The 21,107-nt window shown below is 35.8% G+C and overlaps 1 long non-coding RNA gene across 2 annotated transcripts in view; it reads left to right on the top strand.

Moving 5' to 3' along the window:
• The window catches only part of LOC109499450, a 40,495-nt gene extending 26,148 nt beyond the window's left edge, over positions 1 to 14,347 (top strand). The window contains exons 4-7 of one of the 2 annotated variants that reach the window (XR_006597028.1): positions 9,288 to 9,347; positions 10,596 to 10,637; positions 12,420 to 12,540; positions 14,145 to 14,347. This is a non-coding gene — a long non-coding RNA (uncharacterized LOC109499450). The remainder of the gene's footprint in view (positions 1 to 9,287; positions 9,348 to 10,595; positions 10,638 to 12,419; positions 12,541 to 14,144) is intronic. The other variant, XR_006597029.1, reaches the window with a different exon arrangement.
• The last annotated feature ends 6,760 nt before the right edge of the window (positions 14,348 to 21,107 follow it).

Genomic DNA, 21,107 nt, shown 5'->3' with positions numbered 1-21,107 from the left:
TTCCAGCCCCCAGTGGGCTCTGTGCTGACAGCTCACAGCTTAGAGCCTGCTTCCGATTGATTCTGTGTTTGCCTCTCTCTCTGACCCTTCTCTGCTTGTACTCTGTCTCTCTCCCTCTCTCAAAAATAAATAAAAACATTAAAAAGAGAAAAGAAAAAAGACTTTCTATGGCACACCTGGTGGCTCAGTAGGTTAAGTGTCTGAGCAGAGCCCGGAGCCTGCTTCAGATTCTGTCTCTCTCTCTCTCTGCCCCTCTCCCACTCGCACTCTATCTCTTTAGCTGTAAAAAATAAATTAATTAAAAAAAATTTTTAATAAAAAAAAGAGAACTACTAATAGTGCAATGAAGAAAAGAAGGCAGTGACAGAGCATAAAACTGCTGGATTGGTGGGTACTTATTTAGAGATCCTCAGAAACAAGGTATTTATGGAAGACCCACAGGTAACGAAGCACCTGGCCATTTAAAACTCAGTGCAGAGATTCTTGGATAAGCTCAAACACAAAACAGTTGGAGAAAGACAGAGATCCCTCAGACCTTGAGCAAGATGGAAAATATGGCAGAAATCGAGGTCAGAAAAGTCATTAATTAGAACAGGTAATTCTTGTGTCCATGGTGAGTGGCTTCATGTATCTTCTGTGTTAATAGAGAAGGCATAGGAGGCTTATAAGTAGAGAAGTGATATGATTTGAATAATGTTTGATTTAACATCATTTCTACAGCAGAATGGATAAGGCTCATGTGGGGGCAGTTATGGTGGGTAAGAGTAGAAGCAAGAAGTAAGAGTGGATTTCTCTTTTCTTCTTTTCTACCTGTGGTCTTATCTTTTTTTTTTCTTTTTTAAGTTTATTTATTTGTTTTGAAGAGGCAGAGAGAGAGTGCAGGGGAGGGGCAGAGAGAGAGGGAGACACAGAAACAAACCAGGCTCCAGGCTCTGAGTTGTCAGCACAGAGCCTGATGCGGGGCTCCAACTCCTGAACTTGAGATCATGACCTGACCCGAAGTCCGACGTTTAAGTGACTGAACCACCCAGGCGCCCAAGTAGTTCTCTGTTTTTTAAAGTCTACTTTTTTTTTTTTTGTAATCTCTACACCCAATATGGGCCTCGAGCCCATGACTCCAAGATCAAGAGTCATTTGTTCTTCAACTGAGCCAGGCAGGCACCCCTATGAGTATCCTTTTATAAGTTGTTATTTATTTGCGTATTTGTCTTATTGTCAGCCTCATCTACCCTCCACAAAAATCAGCTCCATAAGGCAGAAATTTCTGTGTCTTATTCACCATTTTGTTATCAGGGTCGACAACAATGCCTGGGATATACTGGGATATATCTTTTTATTAACAAAAAGAGAGAGAGAGAGAGAAAGAAAGAATGAGATAAAAAGGACTTAAGGAATGAAGGAGGAAGGGATTCTTAAAAACCTTTATCGTATAGTTAGTCTGAAATAATTTCTTAGGAACATTTCTTGCGTATGTAATTTTGCCCCAAATCTTATGGTGAATCAGAATATTAGCACTAATATTCTGTGTAGCCATTAGGAGATAGATTTTTTTTTAAGTGAGAAACTAAGAAAATTTTTTGTTTGAGATAAATTTGCCTCCCCGTCCTAGAGTCAAATAGGGACTAATCTGAATTTGAATTAGCCAATAATCTGACACTAAGACGGATATAATGGTATCTTTTCTTTCATTATATATTCACTATCCACTTCTAAATATTTTACGATACATTAGTGATCACATGTTGAAGTCAGTTTTCATGATTTTGTTGTCAAGACTCGGGCTCTTTTCTTTGGTATAAATTGCAGCCCTGTGGAAGAATTTTCAGCTAAAAGACAAGCTGAAGAAGAGGAACTAAAGTGTAAATATCAAGACAATAGAAAACCTTCTCAAATCATAATTGCTAGTGAAACATTATGTGACATAATAGTATCACCTTTGGAACACAGTCTTTCATTGAGCTTTTCATAGGGTGGAAGAAAAGTTTTCATCCAACAGAACATGGCATTTTTGAACAAACATGACATTTTATCATAGAGGAAGTGTCATCTTTTTTATGCTTTTATTGCAAAGTACTGTGAAATGTTCTGATTCATTATTTGCGAGGGTATGAAATTTGAGTTACACCTATCATTACAATAATATTTTGGTTTCTTTCATTACTGTTCACTCTTTCTCTTTTGACTGTATTGACGGGGGTTAGGTGAGTGAAAAGTAAATGCTCATGCTCTGAATTGATGTCAGGTCCTTTGTGAAGCACAAAGCATGGAGTGAGAAGACAGGGATCAGGTCTGAGACACAGGAAATTCCTCCAAACCAGAAGACTAGGAACTTTTCCAATTTCTTTGTCTCCCTCATTGTTTTATTACATTCAAATTGTCAAAACTTTTAGCTTTACATTTTAAGGCTTTGTTGTTGTTGTTGTTGAGATCCATGGCACTTCAAAAAAGTCCATTCGATATACATTACCGTAAACAATTCTAACACAAAGACACATGAAGCCACCACCAATTGGAAATTTCACATCAGGTTATAAAGCATTTCTACCACCTCATGGGACACCTTTATGTGTCCTTTTATCAATTTACCCCCTTCCTTATCTCTAGAGTTAAAAACTTCTAGTGGGCTAAGGTAATTAATTCTGTTTTTCTTTTTAATATTACCACCTTGGATGCATTCCCTAAACTACTATCATTTAGTTTTGCCTAATTTTTAACATTTTATAAAACAAATGCTACTACATACCTATTTTGACTCTTGCTTCTTTTGATCACTATTAGCAAAGTACACTTGCAGAGTTCCCTATGGGCGTTATCTCAATTTTATAGTTTTCTTTGCTGTATATTGTTCCATTTAGCTTCTGGAAAATGATGTGAATGCCAATCAAGGGCTTGAAGTTGTCAATATTCAACAGCACATGACGGCATGCTTGGGAACGTTGGCCATCCTTTTCCCCCAGTCATCACAAGCTTATTTAAGAGGCTCAGGCAAAAGTGACCACAATGGCAGATGGAGGCCGACAAGGTGTTGAAAACATGGATTTTCACTTATATATAGTCTGATGTGACTCAACTACTCCTGGCCTCAGTAGAGACCAAAGCGAGCCCTCACTACGGTGTCAGTCCCCAAAGAAATCAATGGGCCTAGCTGGTGACAGACTGATTCTATGAGACTATTCCCATTATGAAAGGAGCAACGTTTTGTTCTCACAGACATAGGTTTGTATCCTTGATAGCTACTAATTCTCCTGTCTCATAATATTCTGCCAGCAACATCATCCACAGACTTACAAAATACCTTATTTGACACAATTATATTCTACATAATACTATCTCCCTTCTAGGACTCATTTCACAGGAAAAGAAGAACAGCCAAGGGATTCACAGGTCTTGCCAGGTAACCCATCGTCAAAAGCACCTGGCCTGATAGAACAGTGGATAGAATGTTCTACTAGCAACCAGTTATGGTGCCGGTTGGTAGACCAAGATTCCCCAAAAGATGAGCTTCTATCTTATAAGCTGCAGTATTGGCTTCAAATATACGATTCTTTTCCACCATGATTATACTACATAGCTTCTGGAATAGTGGGGTGGAATTGTGAGTAGCTTCTCTACCTTTGATGCTTAGGAACCAGTCAATAGAAGTGTTGTTTCTCATCTCCATAGTTCTGCACTCTGCTGATTCAGAGATCTTATGTCCCATGAGAAGAATAAATGCTTGAGAATCAAAATGTTCCAACTGAGTTTGAACTTGGGATAACTCCAGACTACCACTGAATCTATAAGCACACACAGAGAGACACAAAATCAGGTCTCCCTAGACAGTGGTCCCAAGATACACTTAGCCTACAGCCCAGGGGTGCGGATGGGTGTTTTGGTGCTTCTTTTCTTCTTTTCTAATAGGAAAAGCTAATGGAAAATTATATAACATGGAAGAGAAGAGATGGGACCAGTGAGGATCCTGACCTTCCAGAAACAAAAGTCTAGGTCACTTCCCCAACTCAGGTGAAGAGCCCCAATCACCTGAAGCCTGAGCAGAAAGCAAAATAAACATGCAGGACAGTTGGACCTTCTTAAGTGAAGGCATGAAGTTCATTTGTTGTAAGGAAATTAAAATATATGTATAAGGGAGTGTTAAATGCTGAGCAACCAAAGAGATGAACTGTAACTGTCATTAAGCTACTCTCTCAGCTCACAACCATCCTTCTGTACTCTTCTTTGCGAAGGTAAGGCTGAACACCTTACCAAACCATACTCCATTCCTCCTTCTGCCAGTGATCTACTAGACTTTTTCCATAACGGGTACTCAGAAAGAGGTAACAGACACTCCTTCTATTCCTTTCTCTGCCTATGAGCTCTCCCCAACAATGTATCTTTATCACAGCAGCGACAAATCATTGTAGTAGCAACACGTTTGGTCCACGTTTGCAATTTTTCCATTACACCCCAAACCAATCTCATCACTCCCTCTCAGAGGTAGCGACAGTAGCCAGTCTGTGCCTCATCATCAGAATTCTGGGTCCCAGCCCCAAAAAGCCTAAGTCCAAAACAGTAAGCTTTTAAAACCATGTCCTCTCTCAGTTCCCCTAAACCCATGGATGGTAGGTGCTTCCTAAAGTTTCTTTTTTGCCTTTTCACTTCTCTAATTACCTGGTTAACACAATCAGTTGTATTATGTTCCTTCTGTTCAAATCCTTGTGTTTTCTCTTCTGACTGGACCCTGCTCGATACATATCTGTGGCCATTCTGTCACTTGAAATATTTCCTAGACCTTTTGCTTCTGAATCTCCCTTAAGCATGCTCCATTAGGGTTTCTAAACTAAACCTCACTCCAAATTTCTGGCCAGTTACCAGTGATAACCATGCTACCAAATCAGTGGTCTTGTCTTGGTTCTCACCTTCCTTGACCTTTCTACAGCATTTAAGTTGCGCAGTCCCACCACCTTAAAATATATCCTTCAGCAATCTTCTAGCATAAGACATTCTTATGCATTTTCTCCTAGTTCCATGAGGTTTCAGTGTCAGTCACATTTGCTGATTCCTTTTCTTCCCCCCATTCCCCGCCACCCACCCCGATTTCCTACTACTTCAGGGTCTCAGGGATAATCAGTCTTTGGCTTCTCCTTTTCCTCTCTATACTTATTCCCTTGTTGGTCTCATCCCATCACATGGCTTAAATGCCACCTAAATACTGTCATGATGGTGGTTCCTGAATTTTATCTAAAACCTGGATATAACCTCTGAATTCTGGATTCATATATTTAACTGCTTGTCTGACTTGACTTGTGTGTTAAATAAGCATCTCAACTATTATATCTTCTGAATGCCAATCTCCCAATCTTCCTTCTACCCTACCCGTTCTATCTTTTTTCAATAAATGCCAACATTAGTTTTCCATTTGCTGAAGACTAAACCCTTGGTATTATCCTTGACTGCTCTTTTTCTAACATTATGCATATGATCTCTCACTAAATCCATCAAGGTGAAACTTCCTATTATGCAGAATCTAGTCGTTTGTCAACATTCCCATGCTGATACAACTGTGACATATTTCCTAGATTTTTGTAACAACCTCCTGACTGGCCTCCCTGCTTCTAGCACTGTATACATCACACCCCATTCGGTATTCTTCTTTAATGGAAGACTCAAAAGGATCCTATGAAATGTCCACCAGATCTCATTAGTTTAAGATACTGCTCACTGCCATATACAGCTTGTCCAAATTATGACAAAGATTTCAAAGAAATTAAATATCTAGACTAGATATCGATGCAAGCCCTTTCTCCAGTAAGAATAAGCAACTCTACTATTCTACCGAGGACATGTTTCACTTTATTTGTGCAGAGAAAACACTGACTTAGCCTCTGAGCGATCCATTTAAAATAGCATAAATGGACGTTTCAACCTACACTTGCTATGATTCTTCATTATAATAGAAAGATGAAACTTTTCAGGAAAAGATAAAGGTCCTTGAAATGATTACTTGACTGACCGTATAAAGTTCTGGGGATGCTTGAATGAAAAGATTGACATGAAGAAAGATAACAGCTTTGCCCTACGCACACACAAAAAAACTGTTTAAATAGCTGTGGGGCTGAGTCTCAGGTCATATTGGAAAGACTCTTTGCCTATTACAGATCTTGAGAATCAGGTAATACTAGCAAAAATTATTTAAGTACCTCTAATCCTTTTTAGGTATGTTCTACAGGAGGAAAAAAATTATTGATTATACCAGGAATGGAATTTAAGATTATAAGATCTTTGGTTGGAAATTAAGATCATTATAAGAAAATAAGAACATTATATTCATTGCTCTAAACAGAACATGAATTAGTGAATATGCAATTATTTGACAAATTCTGAAGTAGATGAGGGGAATGTGAAATCAGAAGGTAAGCCCTCTGTGGTATCTCAGAAAGCATTTTTAAATGGTAACTGTTGCTCGGTTATTCAATTTCAAGGTACAATTTGGGATTCTAAAACCTGAAAGGAATATGAATGTTATAGGAATAATATTTTACTGTTCTTCATAATTATCACAGTGCATAGCATATTATTTTGTATAAAGTGGCAGCTAAAACAATTTAACAATGGGCCCAATGAACTTAATATGTTTCTCTGTATGCTTCCTTCAAAATGTTCTATAACTACATTATGTACTCATATAAACATTTTATTTGAACCTATATTTTCATGGCTAAAATTGGAAGTGGCTTTTAATTCACATGAATGTAAACTCTGAAAGTTGTGCGACTCAGAGCTTAATTTGTCCCCCATGAGCTGTTTTGATGAATATGGCTAGAATTTATTTTCTCTACATATAAACAGCATTTGTTTTCAGACATTCTTCCAGGTTTCTAGCGGGGTCAGGGTGGTTATTGCTGATGACAGCAGGTCGTCTGTTCAAGGAAAAAAAAAGAAACATTATGCTATCAAATTTTACAGCTGAGAGTTTAGACATTTATGAGTAAAGAAGGAAAATTATGATATAACATTTCCATATTCAACCTATGACAAACTATTACTTTAAGTACTATTAAATAGAAAGTAGATAATAGATTAGATAGATAGATAGATAGATGCTATGCAGACAATTAAGCTAAGTTAGAAGGTTTAATAATATCCCTGCACCATGAAATGTTTTGATCTAGTTGTGACTTTCTGTGTTAAAGAAATATAACTTTTTAAATACAAAATTATATTGTAAAATGTTTTAAATGGAATTTCAGAGACACTAATGTGGGAAATTGTGCATCAAAGAACTGGTGAAATTGAATATCACCAAATGAATTCTATTGGGAAAAAAGTTTAAAAAAAAAGATGAAGCAAGGACAATGATGAAAGATTAAGAATTTTAACTTTCTTTATCCACAGCATAAATTATAGAGGTGCTAGTAATTTTCCTCAGACATGTGAATAATAGTTTCATATAGCCTTACCTCCAGGTATATGAGAGGCATCAAGGGACTTTCAAATTGTTTTATTCCAAGTGGAGGGGGGGCACCACATAAATAGAAAAATTTAGATAAAGTATGAAGTTGTGCACTTTTTTTCCTTAAGAATTTCACAAATGCATTCGACTAAGATATATATTTTCACTGAGACCAGGGCTAGCTGATTTATATGTTCCTGAAATATTTATTTAATGGCATAACATGTGTCAAGCCTTGCGTCTAGCTGGTATGGATAAAAGTATGCATAAAGAATGGTCCTTCATGGATGAGGACATGTATAGCTTTATAGAATAATAAATAAATATATATAAATATATATAATATATTATACGTATTATAAAAATATATATTTCGAATCTCACTGAACATGTTCAGAACTGCATTATAACTATAGAAGTAGTCTCAAATATGCTAGGTGAAATCCTTGTAATTATAAGATCTACAAAATATCTGGAGTTTAACAATTCCCTAAGCAGTCAGTTAGATCAAAGAATTTCAGAAACCTAATTTTTCTGAGTGGCAGACAGAAAAATGTTTATAGAATAATTACATTAGCTTATTTCTCTTCACTGGGTGAGTTGTAGAGATATCTTCCTTTTTGAAAACTCTTGCGTATATAGGGAGAAATACTGATAAATAAAATACTTCCTACCTTTATTCTTGAGTGTAAGATCGATGCTTAATCATCCTTAATAGGAAGGATTTACCCTTTAAATAGGCCAATGTTGTGACATGTGTTTGTGAGTGCGTGTGCGTGTATAAAAAGTGAGGATAGAGCATCTGGGTGGCTCAGTTGGTTGAGTAGCTCAGGTCATAATCTCGGGCTTCCTGAGTTCTATCCCCATATTGGGCTCTCTGCTGTCAGCCTGTCAGCGCAGAGCCAACTTGGGTTCCTCTGTCCCCTCTCTCTGCTCCTCCTCAGCCTGTGCTCTCTCCAAAAGAAATAAATATTAAAAAAAAAATAAGAGTAGATAGAAATGAGTGGCAGCAACATACAAAATGGACGTGTTCTGGAGATGTTCACCAGCATCAGCTAATCTAGCCACACATGAAATTAGGATGGAATAGCATTTTCTATAGGGAAATGAATTTATTCTTTAATGTAGTGAAAGGTAAGGCTGAGTTAAAGCAATGACAGTTCTTTTTTTTTAAGAAGTTTATTTTTTATTTTTTTAAATGTTCATTTATTTTTGAGAGACAGAGTGTGAGTTGGGGAGGGGCACAGAGAGAGAGAGAGAGAGAGAGAGAGAGAGAGAATCTGAAGCAGGCTCTGGGCTCCGCTCAGACACTTAACCTACTGAGCCACCAGGTGTGCCATAGAAGGTCTTTTTTCTTTTCTCTTTTTAATGTTTTTATTTATTTTTGAGAGAGGGAGAGAGACAGAGTACAAGCAGAGAAGGGTCAGAGAGAGAGGCAAACACAGAATCAATCGGAAGCAGGCTCTAAGCTGTGAGCTGTCAGCACAGAGCCCACTGGGGGCTGGAATTCTTGAACTGCAAGATCATGACCTGAGCTGAACTGGAATGCTTAACCCACTGAGCCGCCCAGGTACCCCCAAGCAATGACAGTTCTAAAGAGGTAGAGTTTAGGTTGAGAAAATCATTTTCTAGTGACATGACCTTATCCATTACTTAATTTGCTCTCATCTAAAAAGCTCGTAAGTGAAGTGCTTTGGGAAATAAGGAAGTCTAGGTAAAACATTGTGTACACATGAGACCATTTCATTTTCCTTTCTTATTTTAACTCTCCCTTTTGTGTTCCTTGCAATCAGATGATTGCTGCCGGTATAAATTTCCACTTTATTGAAGCACATACGTTAATGTTTTTCCCCCACAGAAATCTACAATGAAATTCCTGGTCTTGATTAGTATTTTGAGTGTGCTCATGCAAAGAACAGTAAGTAAAAGAAGAATATGAGTGAGACCTTTACAACTGTTTTTTCAAAAATGTCTAAGGAGGCAATTTGTGTATGGTGAGACCGTGTCTTAAGTTATAAATTCAGTAATGAAACGTGCATTGCTTTGACCTGAATATTTGAAAGGAATTTCTAAAAATCCATTTTCTCACCACTTATATTGTACAAATGTAAACAACTTACCACATTGAACCTTATAGTTCGTGGTGAAAGAAACACATGTTGTCGGCCCTGCTGAAGTTTCCCCTGGAAATTTGATTGTCCTTTGTCTCATCCCAGATGTCAACCATTATGAAGTCTGTGTAGATGCCCCCCTGGCTTGTTTGTAGCATTTTAGCATGTGTGTATATGGCACTTAAGGGGACCATTTACCGTGCATGTATATGGCACTTAAAGGGGGGTTTGTGAGGGTTTAAAATTTTACATAAACAAGACATGCAATTGTATGTGTCTTTCTGCAACTTGCTTTTTTCCCCCAATCTTAATGTTGTTGAGACTTATCCACGTTGACCAATGGATCAATACTTTCACTTTAATTGATCGTTGTCATGCTAGATCAAAGATATAATGCATTATATCTGAGTAAAACATGGACTGTATTTCCTATATGATCCTATCAACTTGATGATCCTTATTCAAGGCCTTTGCAGGCATCTAAAAATATTGTGTTAATTATGTCTGGTATCAGCTAAAAAGTGGAGTATTCAATAAAATACAATAGGGTGTGCTCATCCATGTGTGTATTATATTTATATATGTGTGTGCGTAGTCAAAATCTTAATCCAAAATAGAAATTAAAAATTATCAGAGAAAATACTATTTTCTATCAGCATCACAATGCATTATCTTTTTTTTTTTTTGAGAGAGTGTGAGGGGAGTAAGGGGAGAAGCATAGGGAAAGGGAGAGAGAGAATCTTAAGCAGGTTCCATGCCCAGAGTGGATCCCAGGTAGGGGCTCGACATCACGACCCTGAGATCGCAACCTGAGTTTACATCAAGAGTTGTACACTTAACTGACTGAGCCACCCAGGTGTTCCGAGATAATCTTTTTTAATGACTACACAATGTAATTAATTATGAGACCCAGACAAGTGTATTTTGCTAACAATTTCTTCTGTAGCCATTTTCAATATAAAATAACTATGTATTCTAATAGAAAATATGCTAAAAATTAAAATATTAAAATAACTAAATGAAGTATACTACTTTTTGTTTTTTTTTTTTTTTAGTGGGGAAATGTTCAAGGCAACTATGATTCCCTCAGCGAAGAGGTAACATTTTAATATATTTACATTTAAAGATAACTCTTAGTTATATATTTTCTAATACCACATTTGCAGCAACTAATTTCTTAACTCTCAGAGAAATCCTTTTATGAAAACTTATGTACTATAGTTACTGTGAAAAGTTTAGGTGATATAATATTAATGCTATCTTCCTAAACTTTAAAAACTTTAATATAAATTCAGACAATAGAGTCTTTTGCATTTTTTTCCACAGAGTATTCCAATGCATTCATTTGGCACTCTGAAATAGGTTCATTCTAGTCCATTTGTTTCTTTTCTTTTCTTTTCTTTTCTTTTCTTTTCTTTTCTTTTCTTTTCTTTTTTCTTTCCTTGAAACTAATCTCTACACTCAAAATGGGGCTCAAACTCACAACCCTGAGATCAAAAGTCGTATGTTCTACTGACTGAGCCAGCCAGGCACCTCCATTTGCTTCTTAATTAGAGTCCTTTACTTTTGATTGAGCTCTTTGTAAGACAACATAATGTATAAATTCCTCCTATTTATGCACTTAAGTTTAAATCAGAGGGCAACATGAATGCTAAATTCTACCTGTGCGCTTTGATGGTTTTTTTCCTTGATTGAAATACCAATCTACCTATTTTTATAACTGGGTAATGGACCAATGGTACATCTTGTTTGGAAATATATGAATTATATTTTAAGGTATATAGTAAAGTAGAACTTTAGTATTACTGTGTTGCCTGTGATGGAATATCTTTGTCATGTCATTAGTATTCAAATCTGGATAAGGAAATATATTCAGGTACAAAAATGATTACTTAGCTTAAAATGAAACTATGAACTTACTGAAAAAATACTGTAAGAGATATAAAAGGATGTAGACATTGTAAAGCAAGTATATGGACACTCTCCCTTTTAGTTACAGGAATCATTAGTGAATATCCTCATTTTATTTTTTTAATTGTTTGTTTGTTTGTTTGTTTAGAGGGGTGTAGGGGCACAAAGAGAGGAAGAGAGAGAATCCCAAGTGGGCTGTCAACCCAGAGCCTGATGCAGGATCCCAGGAACGCGGGAGATCTTGACCTGAGCCGAAATCCAGTCTGATGCTCAACCGACTGAGCCACCTAGGTGCCCCTTTAAATGTCCTCATTTTAAAAAGAAATTTTGGGACCCCTGGGTGGCTCAGTTGGCTAAGCATTTGAGTCTTTGTTTGGCCTTAGGTCATGATCTCAGAGTTTTGTGAGTTCAAGCCCTGCATCAGTGCAGAACCTGTTTGGGATTCTCGGTCTCTCCATCTCTCTGCCCTTCCCCCACTTGAACTGTCTCTGTCTCTCTCAAAATAAAAAACAAACTTCTAAAAATTTTTAAAAGAATAAGAAATTTCTATTCCAAGGATATGTTTGTAATCATACCACTATGATGTAATATGACCTGGAGTTTTGGAACATTCTGGAGAGGTATCAGAAGAGTCCAAAAATTCTCTAGGGAGGTGGGGATTTCTCTCCCCATAGGGATTTTCTTTTTTATCATCTGCCACCTTCTGGAAAAGTACAGAGTGGGAGTTTTTATTCTGCCTACCCATTGCCCCATAGAATATGTAGAGGCATTGGCGTATGTCAGGAAAACCTATATAGGAATGTGAGCATGTTTTCATGTCAGAAAGAACTGGTAGCAATACTTCTGATAAGCACTGAAAGAATATATTCAAAACTCTGTCACAAAACCAAAATAAGCAAGCCTTCAGTCAGAATGTTATTTTCGCCAACAGAAACATTTTCCTTCTCCTTTGTGTATTTTATCTTTAGATTTTAAGTGATATTGACTTTAATGTTGATCAGTTTGAACGCCAGCCTCTAGAAGAAAATCTGCCTTATTCTCTGGAAGATGATGGATTTCAAAATGTTGTACCCATTTAAAGAACACAAGGTAACTTCATATTCATCTGTGAATGTAATAGATCTCCTCTGAAATGATTTTTGACAAAGCAAATAAACTCAAACAGAATATGTGTGATAGGAATAGAATTTTCAGGATACAAAATATGAATGTTATGATGCTAGTGTCTGGCCAAGTCAGTCTATATCCCTGGATCAACATTTTGTAGGAGGAAAGTCCAAGCGAAATATTGACTTTCTTTGTGCCTTGTTTTCCTCATCTGTAAAATAAGAATGATACTGGTACTGACCCATAGAGTTATGAGTACCATATGAGATGAAGTATACATAGTAAGCAAATCATAAGCATAAATATTATTGCTCCAAGATTTTTTAAGTAAGCATTTTTCCTGCAATAAGCTCTTTGCAAAATAAATAAAACCATAAGAAAGATCAGTAAGTTTAGAAGAATATTGATTTCTTTCCTAAGCCTTTAACCCATAAATACCAAATTACAGATTCAGCATACTTCCAGATACATCTTAATACCTAACTACAATTCTCCTTTTCAGCAGATATAATCTCTTCAAAGCATGTATTGATCTCCTACCATTTCCCAAGTATTCTCCTTGGAACTACCATTTGAAATTCCTACAACAATCATTTGTATTGTTGTCTCATTTTATTGATAAGCCCACTAAAGCCCAGATGGCTAATTTGCCTGAAATTGCATTGTTAGTGGGCAACAGAGAACCCACACAAACTGCTTTTGGTTTCTGTTTATTCTTGATAGATGCAAATTCTTCCCTTTAGTCACTAATATTGTGGAATAAAAATGAAAAGATTATATTTGCAATAAATAAATAACATTCTGGGACATCTGGGTGGCTCAGTAGGTTAAGCGACCAATGTTGGTTTGGGCTTAGGTCGCGATCTCACAGCTCTTGAGGTCATGTCCTGCATCATGCTGTGTGCTGACAGCAAGGAGCCTGCTTGGGATTCTCTGTCGACTTTTCTCTCTATCCTTCCCCTGCTTACTCCCTCTCTCTCTCTCTCTCAAAACAAAGTAAATAGACATTTAAAAATAAAATAAGTTCTATTTAAAACTGTAAATGGGATTCCATGATTATTAGTCATGTTATATTTCAAAAATAATATATGTTTATGTCATGTGTGGTATTGAATATACCATTATTTAGATATAAATTAAGTCACTGTATTATTTGTAACAGGCTCATCATGCTATGGTAACAACTCCTGAAAATATTAGTGTCTTACATAATAGAAGATTATTTCTTCCTCACTCACATCACATTCTGATACTACCTCTAGAACACATGGCCTCCAAAACCCAGACGTCAGAGTAAGACAGAGTGGAGGCAAAATGCCCATTCTTAATTGCCACAACCAGGAATGGCACATGTAACTTCTCAGAATCCACTGGTCAGAACTAGACATGCATTTCTATCCATCCTGCAATGAAGCCAAAAACAGGAGAAATAGAGCATTTACTCTCTTTGCAACAATAACAGTGTCTGATAGTGATGTAGTAGTAGAGTGAATATGTGGGGAGAGAAGAATTTGAAGGACAGTCAAGTGAAATTATGCAACTCTTATATTTTGAGTTACTAACACCAAATAATATTTTATCTTCAGATATGGGTCTTTGAAACATCTCCTTCCTGAACATCGATGTATATACTTCATCTAACAAATCAAATTCTTACTCTATGTTCTATACACATGAGTTTGGTTCTACTGTGATAGCATCTGTGGATTATATCATGTCTACCAAAGGAAATGGATAACAACAGCTCTGGAATTTGAATTTCTTTACTTTCACTAATAAATCTCTCTTGCAAGCATACAATTTGTTGACATGTTTATTTAATTTCCAGAGGATTTACCTACAGCAGTCAAGGTTATTATTAGTTGCTTGGCTTGCCCTTAATGTCACCATTTGTTTTTATCATACGTGTATCACATACGGTGTCACACCCTTTACCACTCTCTAAGTGTAGCTCATTTCTTCTGCAAAACAAAAGACCCAACAATAGCAAATCATAGACTAAGTAACATATCTAAAGGAATAAGACCCCACCATGATATTCTCTAAGCTCTGCTCCAAAGATATCCATTAAGTAAATAGCTTTTCACTCTCCTTTAAATAGCTTTTCACTCTCCTTTGTGCCAGGAGCTATTCTAGATACTGGAAACATAGGTGTGAACTAAAATAGCAAGGAGCCAACTCTCATTGAAACTACATTACAGTGGCACTAAGCAGAAGATAAATAAATAAGAATTTATTTCATTCGAAGAAATTAGGATAAAACAGATGCTAGAAAACTAGAACATGGTCCTGTGACAGGGAGTTTTGGAAAATTTCAAAATACTTTGACACAAAAATTTAAGCATTGTTAATAATACACTTTTGTGTAGGAGCACATTATCTGGATCTTCTCAGTGAATCAGAGAGAAATGTTTAATTGGATACCTCTTAAGATTCTCTTTGTCATATATGATATATATAAAAAATGTTAATGTCTTATGGGTCATTCAGTATGCAAAATACAGTAAATCTCCGTAATTTTTATCCATTTGCCAGAAAATTACCTTCACTTCATTCCTTATTTATTTATTCAATGAATATTTTTGAGTGTCTGTTACACATCATGCATGTAATAGAGGTGCTGGAGATAATCATCTATGGCAGTAAAACAAAGATCCTTGCCTTATGCACCTTATATTCTGGAGGTGCACTCAGGCAACAAACAAGTAATTTGCAATAAAATGTATGTATTTTTAAAACCTATGAAGAAAAAACATAAAACAAGTTAAGCTGGCACAGAGCCTGTATAATTTTGGAAGTCAAAGAAAGCTTCCTTGAGCAGGTGAGGGTTGGGCAGAGAGCTGGATGGAGGGGAGAAGTAAGTCATATACAACTCTAGGAGAATACTCCATCAAGAGAGAACTGAAAGTACAAATGCTCCAAAGTAAGAAACAGCCAGCCAAGCTCAGAAAAAAGCCAGAACACTAGTGTGGCTAGAGCAGTGAACAGGAGAAAGAAAAGCAAAAGATAATGTGACAGAGAGGTATACACGTGCTGCATTTTAGTCTGACTTACAATCAGAAAGCGTTAGAGTGCTTTTAGCAGAGTAGTGTCATGATTTGATGTTCACTTTAAAAATTACTTAATGGGGCCCCTGGGTGGCTCAGTTGGTTAAGCATCTGACTTAAGCAGGTCATGATCTGGAGTGTTGTGATTTCAAGCCCCGCATCTGGCTCTGTGCTGACAGCTCAGAGCCTGGAGCTTGCTTCAGATTCTGTGTCTCTCCTTCTCTCTGCCCCTCCCATATTCATGCTCTCTCTCTATGTTTCTCAATAATAAATAAACGTTAAAGTTTTTTTTTTAATTACTTCTGCTGCTGGGTGGACATCAGATTCTCTCCTGGAGGGATAAGGGTGAAACAAAGACAAGTTCCACAGTTACTGCAACAGTCTAATGGAAGATTCTGATGGTTTGGCCTTGGATGGTAGCAGGTGAGATTATAAAAATGGAGATGGTGAAAATGAGAAAGCAGAGAAAGAATATTAGCTAATGAATTAGGTTTGGGGTGGGAGAAAAAGAGATTAAAATCTATTCTGATCGTGTGAATAGGTGATGCTAGCAGACACTCAAGTAGAGATGTGGAATATGTAGCTGAATATGTGTATGGTTCTTAGGGAAGAACAGTGAAAAGTTCTATTCAAATAAAATTGTATTAGATATATGATCTAGATTGGTACTTCTTAAGCCACCTTTTGGTGAACTTTGTTACAACTCTATAACGAAATAAGGATGCATCCAGAATGCAAATCAACACACTGCTTCCTAAATTTGAATCCACTAACATCAGAGACCTTGTACTTCCATAACAAACTTTTAGCCTAAACTCCATCCAAATTTCCTAATCATGACTGAGCATGGCGGGAAGTAATAAATATTATCAATAACAACATCTTGTCTCTTCTATAATCTCCAGCTGTCTCTATCAGTCCTTTCCCACTTCATTCTCACTGACCCTGCCTCAGTTCTTCTCACTGAAAGGGACCTATTAGTAGTTCTCCCTGATTTCATTCTCCTTTCCACACACTTTTTTTTAGCCCACTCAGTCTCTCCAGAATAGCCCTTTTCTCTTCAATCTACTCTCCATTGATGGGAAGGGATCTTTCTAACAAAAACTTAAATACATTTGCAATTTTTGCATTAAAATGTTTACAGGAACTCTTGACTGCATTCTTAGGCTTTTATTTATGCTTGTCCCTATCTTCTTCCTTACATTTTATGGTCTAACTCTCTTCAAACTGATCTTTACTTTCAATGCAGTCATAAACAAAATCCCATTGGGGTTCTTTGGGTAGAACTTGATTAACGTATTTATTTTTAAAATTTATATGGAAACACACAACATAGAGTAGCTGAAACAAGTTTGAAAAAGGAAAACAAAATAGAGAATGTATATTAGCAAATTTTAAGCATATTATATAAGGCAATATGTGAATATGTAAAGATATCATGGAATAAAACAGACTCCAAAAATAGGCCCACATATATCTTGTCATTTAATTATTGACAAAGTATTGATTTTCATAAGAAAAGATGAATGTTTTAATTAATAGATGATGTTGAAAGGAATGGATATCTGCATGAAAAAAATAAACACTGTCTTCTACCTCAAACACATAAAAATTAATTTGCATTATATCATAATCTGAAAGTCAGGCTAAAAGATAAAGCTTCTGGAAGAAGACATAGAAGCTATTCTTGACCTTGGGTAGGGTAAAGATTTCTTGGACAAAATGAGTAAAGCACAAACAACAAACTTGACATACTGGAATCCACTTAAAAGGGCAAAAAGACTTTTCATTAAATATCATCATTAAGAACATGAAAACTCAAACCATATATCAGGAAGAAAAAATATATGAATATATATCAGTAAATATAAATCAATATTTATGAATATAAATTTATATAAACCTATGTTTACATAAATATATAATATACACATATACATACATATATAGTGTATAAAAGAAAGACCTTATTTCTAGTATAGATATACTATCTATGGTTATAAATCAATAAGAAAATGACAAAGAGACCAATAAAATAGGAACAATATGTAAACTGCCATTTCTCAAAATAATATAACTAAATAGAAAATAAATTTATGAAAAGTTAATTAACATCCTTTCTTACCATAGAAATGTTTACTTTTCCCTTAGACCTTAATCCCTACATGGCTTAATATATTTCATTTTCTGAACCATCTGATACCCTTTCCTGAGACCCTTCCAGTATACCCTATGAAACTCATGGTCAGTCACCAGCAAATCCACTGTATTCCAAATCTCTTCTATGCATTTTATTTTATCTCTTGATCTGAATGAAACCTAGATATCAAGTTTATCATTCCTAAGGATGACATCATTGAAATAACAATTTAAAGACCTAAATAAATGAAAAGATATCCCATGTTCATGGATCAAATGACAATATTTTAAGATGGTAACACTCCTGAAATTGATGTATAGATTCAGTGTAATTATTCTCATAATCCCAGAAAAATTGCCCTTTTTGGAAAAATTGGCAAGACGATTCTAAAATTCATGTGTAAATGCAAGGGATCTTGAATAGCTAAAACAATCTTGTGAAAGAACAGTTAGCTCACACTTCCCAATTCCAAAGTTTACTACAAAGCTAATCAACACAGCATGGCACTGACATAAAGATAAACAGATAGACTAACAGACTAGAATTGAGAGTCCAGAAATAAGGTCTTACATTCATAGCCAATTGGTTTCCAATATATCTGCCAAGAAAATTCAATGGAGGAAAGAATAGGGTGGGAGTTTTTATCCTGCCTGCCCATTATCCACAACAAATCTCTAAAGGGTTGATAAGGGTAACCTTTCAGCCTTCATAGCAGAGGGCATTGGTACCAGTATCACCAATGAGCAAAGATAGAATTTATTTGAGGATCTAGAATTAAAATCAGCAAAACATGTGAAAGAATGTTATTCTACTCATCAGCATAGATATTATACTTCTTTCTATAATTTCCTTAGTACTTAAATAAAAATGAACATGATTAGAGTGATAATCGTATTGAACACCTGACTATAAAACAGACTCTCCCTGATGTTCTGGTAATCCGATATACTTCAGATTTAGGCTCACTATTAACAGATACAAGGTAACTTATGATTTATTTCTGATTATATAAAAATAGGTTCTAAGTTGTTTTGCTTTTAAATATTTAATAAACTCAGATTAAATATGTGTAAATATTTGTGCACAGTGTATTGGTTTAATGATTATATGGTATGGATGCTGGAATCAGATAAAATAGGTTCAAATCCCAGGTTCAGTAAATAAAAACATTGTAACTCAAAGCAAATTATTAAATTTCTCTGGTGTTGATTTTCTCAACTAGTATTGATTTCTCAACTATTTTCTCAACTAATAGTATTGTGTATGTCATATGACATTATGTAATATATCTGTAATCTAGTAAGCACATACTAATTCCTGTTATTGCTGTGTCATTTTAAATATCAATGGGATTTTTCCTCCAAAATATTTCTTTGCTGAGTAAATAAAATCAATTGAGTATGGAAAAATAGTCATTTCTGGTCTAACCTTATGACTTGTCTACAATATAATAGAGAATGTTTACAGATACAGTTTAGCACCAAATTGCACTTCTGCTCTCCCATAGGAAGAGACCTTTTTAAAAAATTTTATTTGCTTACTGTTTTCCAGGCATTATATTTGATGCTTTCACATAAAATCTAGAAGCTTTTTTAAAAATTTTTTAATGTTTATTCACTTTTGAAAGACAGAGACAGAGCATGTGTGGGAGAGGGGGAGAGACAAAGAGAGAGAAAGAAAGAGAGAGAGGGAGAGAGAATCTGAGGCAGGCTCCAGGCTCTGAGCTGTCAGCACAGAGCCCCATGTGGGGCTCAAACCCATGAACTATGAGATCATGACCTGAGCCAAAGTCGGATGCTTAACTGACTGAACCACCAAGGTGCCCCAAATCTAGGAGTTTTTAAATAATAAACAGAAAAGAAATATTATTCTGACATCTAATATGATTTTTAAACTCTACATAAATAGAAAAATACTGTAAATACAGTTGTACATCTGGTTCCTTCATTTTATATGATTCAGGCACACTTTTGCATTGAACAATAATTTATTTTCATTGCTGTGTAATATTCCATTGTGTAAAAATACCACAAGTTATGTATCCACATTTGTGCTTTCCAATTTTACATTTATGTGAGTAATGCTTTTATGAACATCCTTGTACATGTCTTTTGCTGAACGTATCAGTCATTTATATTGGAGATGAAATCACTTGGTCGTAAAGTACGTACACGCTCAACTTCAGTAGGTAATGTAAACAACTTTCCAAATTAATCATGGAACTTCATGCTACAAGCACTTAGGATCTGGAAATACGTGGAAGTGTTCTTGAAAACAAATTGGTGCTATAAAGCTCTATATTTGCCTTTTATGAGAGTGCAAGGACAGCTTGTTAAAATGGTACATTAACATAGTAATCTGAACACATTCTTGAAAATAAAAAACTTACTGCATATTCCTTTCAGCATCAATTACTATAACTTTAAAAAATTTTTTTTCAACGTTTATTTATTTTTGGGACAGAGAGAGACAGAGCATGAACGGGGCAGGGGCAGAGAGAGAGGGAGACACAGAATCGGAAACAGGCTGCAGGCTCTGAGCCATCAGCCCAGAGCCTGACGCGGAGCTCGAACTCACGGACCGCGAGATCGTGACCTGGCTGAAGTCAGACGCTTAACCGACTGCGCCACCCAGGCGCCCCTTACTATAACTTTTGATACACTTAAAACCTTTGTTTGTGAGCGTAATTCATTCCGGAAACTAGCTTGTAATCCAAAGCATTTGTATATCAGAGCAAATTTCAAGAACCATTGGCTCAACTATGATCATGTGCCATTTGGCATCAAGTACTACTTGTATTGCAAGACCTCGCTTTTTATCAAGTTAAAATTTATTAGCAATGTTTGCTCACCTGGCGGAACACTGGAAGAACAAGTTTTTACTGTTCACAATCCAAGGTTTTACTGTATTTCTCAGATTGAAGTAATTTGCTATTATTTTTTACTAACTACATTGACATATATTATTGTGTTTAACAAGCTGAGAAATTATTAACAGTTTGCCAACATAATTTCAAATATAAAAAAAGTCACTTAACAGAACTTAAAACTTCTATATAATAAACTCAAAGGAAAACTAGAATTTTAATGCTTAGAAAATGTCTGGAAAAGAATAATCCCTCTCTCAAGTCTGTATTTTTCTGGAATTTAAAGTCAAAAGAACAACAAACACACAGATTAAAACCACTGAGAGACTATGTTTATCAATTAACAATTTACTGAGGTACTAATATATACCAGGCATTGTGGCTTTATGTTTATTTTTTAAATTATTTGGGGGACGCTTGGGTGGTTCAGTCAATTTAGCATCCGACTTCAGTTCATGTCATGATCTCACCATTCGTGAGTTTGAGCCCCGTGTCA

The sequence above is a fragment of the Felis catus genome, chromosome B1 (genome assembly GCF_018350175.1).
Source record: "Felis catus isolate Fca126 chromosome B1, F.catus_Fca126_mat1.0, whole genome shotgun sequence".
NCBI classification, from domain to species: Eukaryota; Metazoa; Chordata; class Mammalia; order Carnivora; family Felidae; genus Felis; species Felis catus.
The sequence above is the reverse complement of the archived record's forward strand: the minus strand, read 5'-3'. Positions and strand labels throughout refer to the sequence as shown.